This window comes from Rutidosis leptorrhynchoides, chromosome 1 (genome assembly GCF_046630445.1).
Source record: "Rutidosis leptorrhynchoides isolate AG116_Rl617_1_P2 chromosome 1, CSIRO_AGI_Rlap_v1, whole genome shotgun sequence".
NCBI classification, from domain to species: domain Eukaryota; kingdom Viridiplantae; phylum Streptophyta; class Magnoliopsida; order Asterales; family Asteraceae; genus Rutidosis; species Rutidosis leptorrhynchoides.
The window spans coordinates 3,272,499-3,281,836 of record NC_092333.1 but is presented as its reverse complement, the minus strand read 5'-3'; the positions used below and the strand labels follow the sequence as shown (position 1 = coordinate 3,281,836).

The 9,338-nt window shown below is 32.3% G+C and overlaps 1 non-coding gene across 1 annotated transcript; it reads right to left on the bottom strand.

Annotated features, from left to right (window-relative positions):
* Positions 1–1,912: 1,912 nt before the first annotated feature.
* On the bottom strand, positions 1,913–2,019 carry LOC139887149 (small nucleolar RNA R71). Its single transcript, XR_011772991.1, has one exon. It is a non-coding gene; the product is annotated as a small nucleolar RNA R71 (small nucleolar RNA).
* Positions 2,020–9,338: the final 7,319 nt, after the last annotated feature.

Genomic DNA, 9,338 nt, shown 5'->3' with positions numbered 1-9,338 from the left:
CAATTTTACTGTAGCACTGTAGCAAAGTACGATTTCACTGTAGCAAATAGTGTTTTACTGTAGGAAAGTCGTTTTTACTTGTACATATACATATATACATACATATAATTGTTCATGAATCGTCGAGAGTAGTCAAAGGTAATTGAATATATGAAACAGTTCCAAAATTTTGAGACTCAATCTAACAGACTTTGTTTAACGTGTCAAAATAATAAATCGTATAGAGAATTGGTTTAAATAAGTCGAAATTTTCCGGGTCATCACACGGCCCGACACTGTAGCAGCCCATCTAAACAGACCTGGAAACCCAAGCCATGCGACCGCATGAAAATCCTACAGACAATCCATGCGATCGCATGGACTGATTTGACAGCCCCGGTACCTTAGTCAATGAATTAGGGTTACGTTTTTATTATTATTATTATTATTAATTATAATTAGGGTTAATTGTTATATTATTTAGTATTAGTTTTAATTAATTTGTATTTTTAAGTATAATTAGTTTTATTAAATATATAAACTTAATACTTTTATAAAAAAAATATATAAAAATAATATTTTTATAAAAATAAGTAATTTTATCACTTTTTATATCTTTTTATATTTCGTATCATTTTTATCGTTTAAGCGTAATTTTATAATTTTTCGCTCGTACTTAGTTTTAAATTTAGTATTTGCCATAGTTATTTATATTTATAGATTTTTAGGATTTGCCGTAAAATCCCTTAAGTGCTTTTTCTTTAGACTAAGATTTAGGTGATTTAGAATTTTGTGACGCCGTTTTATAAATTTTAGTACTTTTTAAGTTATTGCCGTTTTGGATATAGAATTTCTTTTAAGCTTTAATACTTTTAGACGCAACTTTTAAATCTTAGTTTTTAGACTTTTAAGTTTTGACGCGCTACGTTCTTTTTATTATTTTCGATCTTTTATTTTTCGACGCGCTCTTTTTCTTTCTTATTTCTCGACGCTCTAGTTTTTAGTACATAGAATTTTCTATTTCTTCTCTAAAATTTCAACGAAAAATTATTTTAAGCGGTTAAATTGATAGACATCCAAAATTTTCTGGTTCGTAGTAATAGTTGGATTTGTTAGTGGCGAGTTGTGGGCTTCCGATTTAAAGGGTTCTGGCTACCTGCTGTATCTATTGGCTATTCGAAATGTGGGCAAAATCAGAAAAGTCTATTAATTTGATAACTTATATAATTTTTATTTTTATAACTAATAGGATATTCAGTAAATGCACCGAGCAAAACGTTCACCACCTTTCATACGTTCACCACCTGTAACTCGATCAAGACATCTAGCCAACATTGTCGCCGTTGATTTTTCTTTAGAATCGTCATCTAGTCGACCAAGTACTCCAATTCAAATTTTCGATAATCCATTTTTTGAACCCGACCTCACAATTGAGAATTCGGAGGATATTCAAGGACAATTCCAAGATCCTGAAACACTAATCAGTCCTCCTGAACCACAAACCGTTAAGTCAGAATCCTCTAGTGATTCAGATTCAACAAATTCAATTATGAAAGTAACGGAACCTCTAAGTATGGAAGACCGAATGAGAGCCACACACACTGGCCAAGGTCACGCCATTATTAAGCCAGATATTAATGCGCCAGATTATGAAATTAAAGAACAAATCCTACACATGGTAACTAATCAATGCCAATTTAGTGGTGCGCTGAAGGAAGATCCAAACGAACATCTTCGTACCTTTAATAGGATTTGTGCTCTATTTAAAATCCGAGAAGTGGAGGATGAACAGATATATCTCATGTTATTTCCCTGGACTTTAAAGGGAGAAGCCAAAGATTGGTTAGAATCGTAACCTGAAGGGGCGATTGATACATGAGATGCTTTAGTTGAAAATTTTCTTAAACAATTCTTTCCGGCATCTAAAGCTGTGAGACTTCAAGGAGAAATTGTTACGTTCACACAAAAGGCAAATGAAACTCTATATGAAGCGTGGACAAGATTTGGAAAGTTGTTGAGAGGATGTCCTCAGCACGGTTTAGACACTTATCAAATAGTACAAATATTCTACCAAAGTATCGACATTGCTACACGAAAAGACATCGACATAGCAGCTGGTGGTTCCATTATGAAGAAAACCGTAACTGAAGCTTACAAAATCATTGATAACACAGCCTCCCACTCGCATGAGTGGCACTAGGAAAAAGATATCTTTCGTTCACCAAAAGCGGCTAGAGCCAATTCTAGCCATGACTTTGATTCCATTTCCGCAAAAATAGATGCTTTTGAGAGACGAATGGAAAAGATGAATAAAGATATTCACGTAATATGAATCAGTTGTGAGCAATGCGGTGGACCACACTTAATGAAAGATTTTCACATTGAACAAACGATGGAACAACGAGAGAATGTTTCCTACATGAACCAAAGGCCGAGAAATAATTATCAGAATAATTATCAACCGCCAAGGCCAAACTTTAATCGAAATCAAAACATTCTTTACAATCTAAATGGACCCAACAATAACTCGTATAATCAACAAGGTCCGAATAACCAACCAACTCAAAACAACACTTTCAATCAACAAAAACCTATCTTGTATAAACCACCACAACAAACCGAAGAGAAAAAGCCAAATCTGGAAGAAATGATGGCAAAGCTAATGAAATCTCAAACACAATTTATTACATCTCAAACCCAGACAAATGAGAGGTTTGATCATTCATTAAGAACTTAACAAGCTTCCATTTTGAATCTAGAAAAACACATAGGTACTCTTGCTAGCATGATGAGTGAGAGGGAACAAGGAAAGCTACCGAGTAATACTGAAGTAAATCCTCAGAATGAGAATGTTAATATGGTGTCAACAAATTCTGAAAAATCAGCACCAGGAGATGGGAAGGTTTTAGATGTAAGTAGCAATGAAGAAGTTACACCACCACCACCACCCGAGTATGTAAAGCCAGTGGTGGCACCATACAGACCATCCATCCCGTTTCCAAGAAAAGGAGTTGAGTATGAGCAAATGATAGGTAATAAAATTTGTGATACCTTAGGAAAAAAGAAGAAGAATAAGAAAGTGCAAGAAACAAAAACCGTAAAAATAAATTCGGAGAAGACAGTTCCACCAAAACCTCCACCCAGGTTGGGTGATCCGGGTGAATTTATTGTTCCTTGTCTACTTAGTGATTGTGTCATGTATGATGCACTAGCAGATTTAGGTGCGAGTATGAGTGTTATGCCTCTTTCATTATATAAGAGATTAGGAGTAGGTGAGTGAAGTCCAACAGAGATGAGTGTCCAACTCTTTGATCAAACCATTAGGCACCCAGTTGGAATTGCTGACAACCTACCCGTTCAAGTGGGTAATTTAACCTTTCTAGTCAAATTTATTGTCATTGACATAGAAGAGGACCTAAACATTCTTCTAATTTTAGGTCGACCATTCTTAGCATCCACCGGGGCATTATTTGATGTAAGAAAAGGTAGAATGACACTTAGTAATGATGAAAAATCGATCACCTTTGTGAGTCGGAAGTCTAAATCTCCACCAACCAAAACCGTTGAACCAACAAAAACGATTGGTAAGAACCATGTTATTTTACCAACTCCAACGGTAGTGCTTAGCAATAATAAAACTCCTAAGTGTGGGGAAGATGAAGTAACACTTAATGATGACCTGATAACAAAGAACCCCGTTGTTGATGCGAAATTAAATGACTCCGTTATTAACAGTTCAATGAAGAAACTTATTAAACGGATTCGTGATGCCAGAACCAAGGGGAACTTTAAGTTATGTAACCGGTTAGTATCCAATCTATCGCCTAAAGAAAAGGCGAAACTAGTTGAATTTATGGATATTACACAGGAATCCGACCAATGGCTTAAAATAAAAGTCACAGATATGCAAGTTGATTATGGTCCAAGAGAAATTGACGATGAAGTTAATCACAATTTCGACACAACAGCTACCTAAGTGTTGGGAGATTCAATTGTTCTAAAAGGAAAACGCTGTCTAGAGTTAGTTGTTCTGTTCTCGTGTAGTTCTGAGAATGGAATTCGATTGGTCTTTTTCACTAGCAGACACTAAAGAACTAGTTTTCTTTCCCCCATTCTGAATTTTTTTTTATTTTGTAGGTTTTATATGAAATTAATATGCTTTTTAAATTTAAGTTTTGTGTGAATTTAAAAAAAAAATTTACTTTATTTCATTAAGTTTAAAAAATGATTTTTAAAATTCATCGTAACTTGAAGACTAGGTCATGAAACCGGAATTGCTTTACCCGAGAGCGGGGCGAAAAATTTTGTTATCATTATTTTTAATTTTATTGATCTAAAGTATACCAAAAAAATTAAAAAAATTCAAAAATCTTTGCTTTTAAAACAATCGCTTTAAAAACGACAAATTTTAAATTTTGTTGAGGGATGGACTAGGTAAACGTACCGAAACTACCTAAAGTAAAAGGAAACAAAATTTTAAAAAAATTATTCATTTAAATTGTTTTAATAAATAAAGGTTTTATAAAAAAATATATAATAAAAATATTATGTATGATTGTAGTTTATCTTATGTACAAAACAGGGTAAAACAGCGCACTTTCAAAGACTGACATTAAGTTCAGCAAAAGCTACTAATGTTGACTACAAGACGCAAAATATCAAATGTGATATAAAATAATATGTTTGCAAACTCGGTATTTTTAATCACTTTTCTACACTAATCACCCTCATGAATTTATAATTATAGTCCGATTTCATGCAAATGAGGGCATTGCAAGATCTCAAGTGTGGGGAAGGGTTATAAATTCTCTCAGGTTTACACTTAGTTTAATTGCCAAATTTTGTGAAAATTTGAAAAATTTTCAACTAAATGAATTCAAAATCATGTTTATACATATTTATGAACGATAAAACTAGGTTTTATTACCGAAATTATTGTTACCTCGGAGAGAAAATAAATGGAGAAACAACCCGAAATGTTAGAATTTATTTAAAATGGAATAGAGGAAAATAAAAAGGCAAAGAAAGATATTACAGGTACTTTTGTTTTGGACGATTTTAATCAGTTTTATTTGATTTACTTTAATATATTTGAAAGAAAGATAGATCTACACGATGAAACAATTCCATCATTAAAAGGGAGTAAAGTCTTCTGAAAAAGACACACGCTTCTTGATTTATGTCAGGAAGTTGTCGTCCAGACCAGCTGTAGGTTGACAAAAAATCTAGAAAAGTCATCTCTAAAATCAGCAGGAAATCCACGGACCTCAGCATCAAACAGGGTCGTCAAGTGGTCAGACTTATCCTAATCATGAGAGGATCTGTCTCGTAAAATGGGGAGGGCGCCGTGCAAATTAGCTTGATAAGACTAATGAATCAGACCCCCAGAAAGGATAATCTCCTTAAAGATTAAAAATTAGCTTTTAAGCCTGATATTACTCAATCCTTGCGATTGACCTTAAAGATTGAGAATTACAAACTCATGGAATTCAATAATATCTAAACTCGAGCTTGAACGAGAAAATATTTTGATCAAAATTAAAACTGATTTGTTTTCTAAAACCCATTTTCAATACGTTCATTACCATTGAACGTAAAATCCTAAGAATTCACCGGAATTCATTAGGTCATCTGAACCAAATCGAGTGTTAACCGTAAGAACGGTGGTTGCATAGCATGGTCGAAGACATGACCTTGTGCTAGACCGAAAAAATATATGGTGATCTTTACTATTGCTCCTACAAAGGATAGTAATTGCATCCGACATGTTTTAGACCATGAACAAAAGCATGTAACGGGACATTGCCTTAACAGTTGCTTGTTCAACGCTTTCCTTTACAACCGGACGGTAGTTTACCGAAAGGTAATATACGGAGCAAGTATACTAGACGTGTTGCTTTCCCAATACAAGGTTAGCAAGTGGGTGACATAAAACCATAAGTTTTGAGCTAAAATTTTCAAATCTGAAACCCACCAAACCCACAAAAATAATTTGCAAACACCGATGAAGGGTTATTCCGGAAAACTTATCTAGGGTAAAAGCTAGATTGAATTTTCAAAAGATCAAATATTTTCATAAAGATCCAATTTCCTAAAGGGATCTAAATTTTCATAGTCATGTGGGACTGTAAACCACATCGTTACTACCATTGTTCATACCGCCGTATAGAAATCACTGATGTACAAAGTGTGAAGAATAAAGAAGTGATTCTAGTATATTTTTATTTCAAGACTATATTGCTTGAGGATAAGCAACGCGCAAGTGTGGGAATATTTAATAATGCTAAAAACGAACATATATTTCATAGCATTATCCCTCAAGAAAGACAAGCTTTTAGTTGCAATTGTTCTATTTACAAGTGATATTCGTTTAAATAATAAAAGGTGAAGACAAAAGACAGATTCGACGAATTGAAGACGCAAATGACCAAAAAGCTCAAAAGTACAAAGTACAATCTAAGTGATTCAAATTATTGATGAGAAACGTCTAGAAATTACAAGAGTACAAGCCGCGAAACGCAAAGTACAAGATATTAAATTGTACGCAAAGACGTTCAAAAATCCGGAACCGAGACCAGAGTCAACTCTCAACGCTCGATGCAACGGACTAAAAATTACAAGTCAACTATGCACATGAATATAATATAATATATAATTAATTCTTAAAATTATATATATATATATATATATATATATATATATATATATATATATATATATATATATATATATATATATTATATTATATTATATATTAAAACCGTTGGCAAACAAGAAAACAAAATTATGTGAGCTGGATCAGAGGGCCATGCGGTCGCATGGCCAGGAAGCACAATTTCCATGCGATCGCATAGGGCCAAAAGTCAGGCCAAGTGCTATAAATTGCAAAGTTTTCAGCCGAGTTTGGTACTCCTTTTTCTATCCTCTCTATCTCTCTATAATATATATATATATATATATATATATATATATATATATATATATATATATATATATATATATATATATATATTATAATTTTAATTTTAATTTTAATTTTAATAATAAGGGTATGTTAGCGAATATTGTAAGGGTGTAAGTCGAAATTATGTCCGTGTAACGCTACGCTATTATTAATCATTGTAAGTTATGTTCAACCTTTTTAAATTAATGTCTCGTAGCTAAGTTATTATTATACTTATTTAAGCCGAAGTAATCGTGATGTTGGGCTAAAATATTAAGACGGGGTAATTGGGCTTTGTACCATAATTGGGGTTTGGACAAAAGAATGACACTTGTAGAAATTAGACTATGGGCTATTAATGGGCTTTATATTTGTTTAATTAAATGATAGTTTGTTAATTTAATATAAAGTTTTACAATTGGATGTACCTATAAATAACCACATACACTCGATCGGACACGATGTGCGGGATATTTATAAGTACAAATAATCGTTCATTTAACCGGACACGGGAATGGATTAATAGTTAATGGATTTATTAAAACAGGGGTGAATTATGTAAAAGGACACTTGGCGTAATTGTTAACAAAGTATTAAAACCTTGGGTTACAGGCAGTCGATATCCTGGTGTAATTATTAAATAAAGTATTAAGACCTTGTTACAGTTTAAGTCCCCAATTAGTTGGAATATTTGACTTCGGATATAAGGATAATTTGACGAGGACACTCGCACTTTATATTTATGACTGATGGACCGTTATGGACAAAAACCAGATGGACATATTGAATAATCCAGGACAAAGAACAATTAACCCTTGGTAATAAACTAAAATTAACACGTCAAACATCATGATTACAGAAGTTTAAATAAGCATAATTCCTTTATTTCATATTTAATTGCACTTTTAATTATCGCACTTTTATTTATTGTCATTTCATATTTAATTGCACTTTTAATTATCATACTTTTTAATTATCGCAATTTTATTTTATCGCACTTTAATTTATCGCACTTTAATTATTGTCATTTACTTCACGTTTTAAATTAAGTCTTTTATATATTTAAGATTTTACATTAGGTTTTAACTGCGACTAAAGTTTTAAAATCGACAAACCGGTCATTAAACGGTAAAAACCCCCTTTTATAATAATAATACTACTTATATATATTTATATATTTACAAATATAGTTTTAAAAATATAGCGTTAAACTTGGCTAAGATCCCTGTGGAACGAACCGGACTTACTAAAAACTACACTACTGTACGATTAGGTACACTGCCTATAAGTGTTGTAGCAATGTTTAGGTATATCCACCCTATAAATAAATAAATAACTTGTGTAAAATTGTATCGTATTTAATAGTATTTTGTAGTAAAAATATAATTATTTTGTACCCCTTCGCTTTAACATCACATTCACAACTTATGTTATTTGAATAATGGCTTTGTAATGACCTATGTGTCACGTTATCTTTTGTAAACGCTATCTTTTTATGAATGCAAAACTGGTTTTCAAACATCATATAGTGTTTGACCGTGTAAAGATCCTGTTGTTGACGAATCATACACGATGGTTTTGTACGGGGCGTCAAAATATATATATATATATATATATATATATATATATATATATATATATATATATATATATATATATATATATATATATATATATATATATATATATATATATATAAATGATATAGGTTCGTGAATCCGAGGCCAACCCTACATTGTTCAGTTCTGTCGTATGCATATTTTTACTACAAAATATCGTATCGTGAGTTTCATTTGCTCCCTTTTTAAATGTTTTTGCAATATATATTTTTAGGACTGAGAATACATGCGCTGTTTTTATAAATGTTTGACGAAATAGACACAAGTACTTGAAACTACATTCTATGGTTGGATTATTAAATCGAATATCGCCCTTTTTAGTCTGGTAATCTAAGAATTAGGGACACCCTAATTGACGCAAATCCTAAAGATATATCTATCGGGTCCAACAAGCCCCATCCGGGTTACGGATGCTTTAATACTTCGAATTTATCATGTCCGATGAGAGTCCCGGAATGATAGGGATATTCTATATGCATCTTGTTAAGGTCGGTTACCAGGTGTTCACCATATGAATGATTTTTATACACAGGTTATGTGTATCATGTTTTGTACACGGGTTATTTGAAATTTTGTGGTCTATTAAAATGCTAAAATGATTATTACGATAAACCTATGAACTCACCAACCTTTTAGTTGACACTTTTAAGCAAGTTTATTCTCAAGTATTAAGAAATCTTCCACTGTGCATTTGCTCAATTTAAAGATATTAATTGAAGTCATTCATGGCATATTTCAAAAGACGTTGCATTCAAGTTGTTCGAATTCAAAAAGATTGTTATAAAGTCAATGACAGA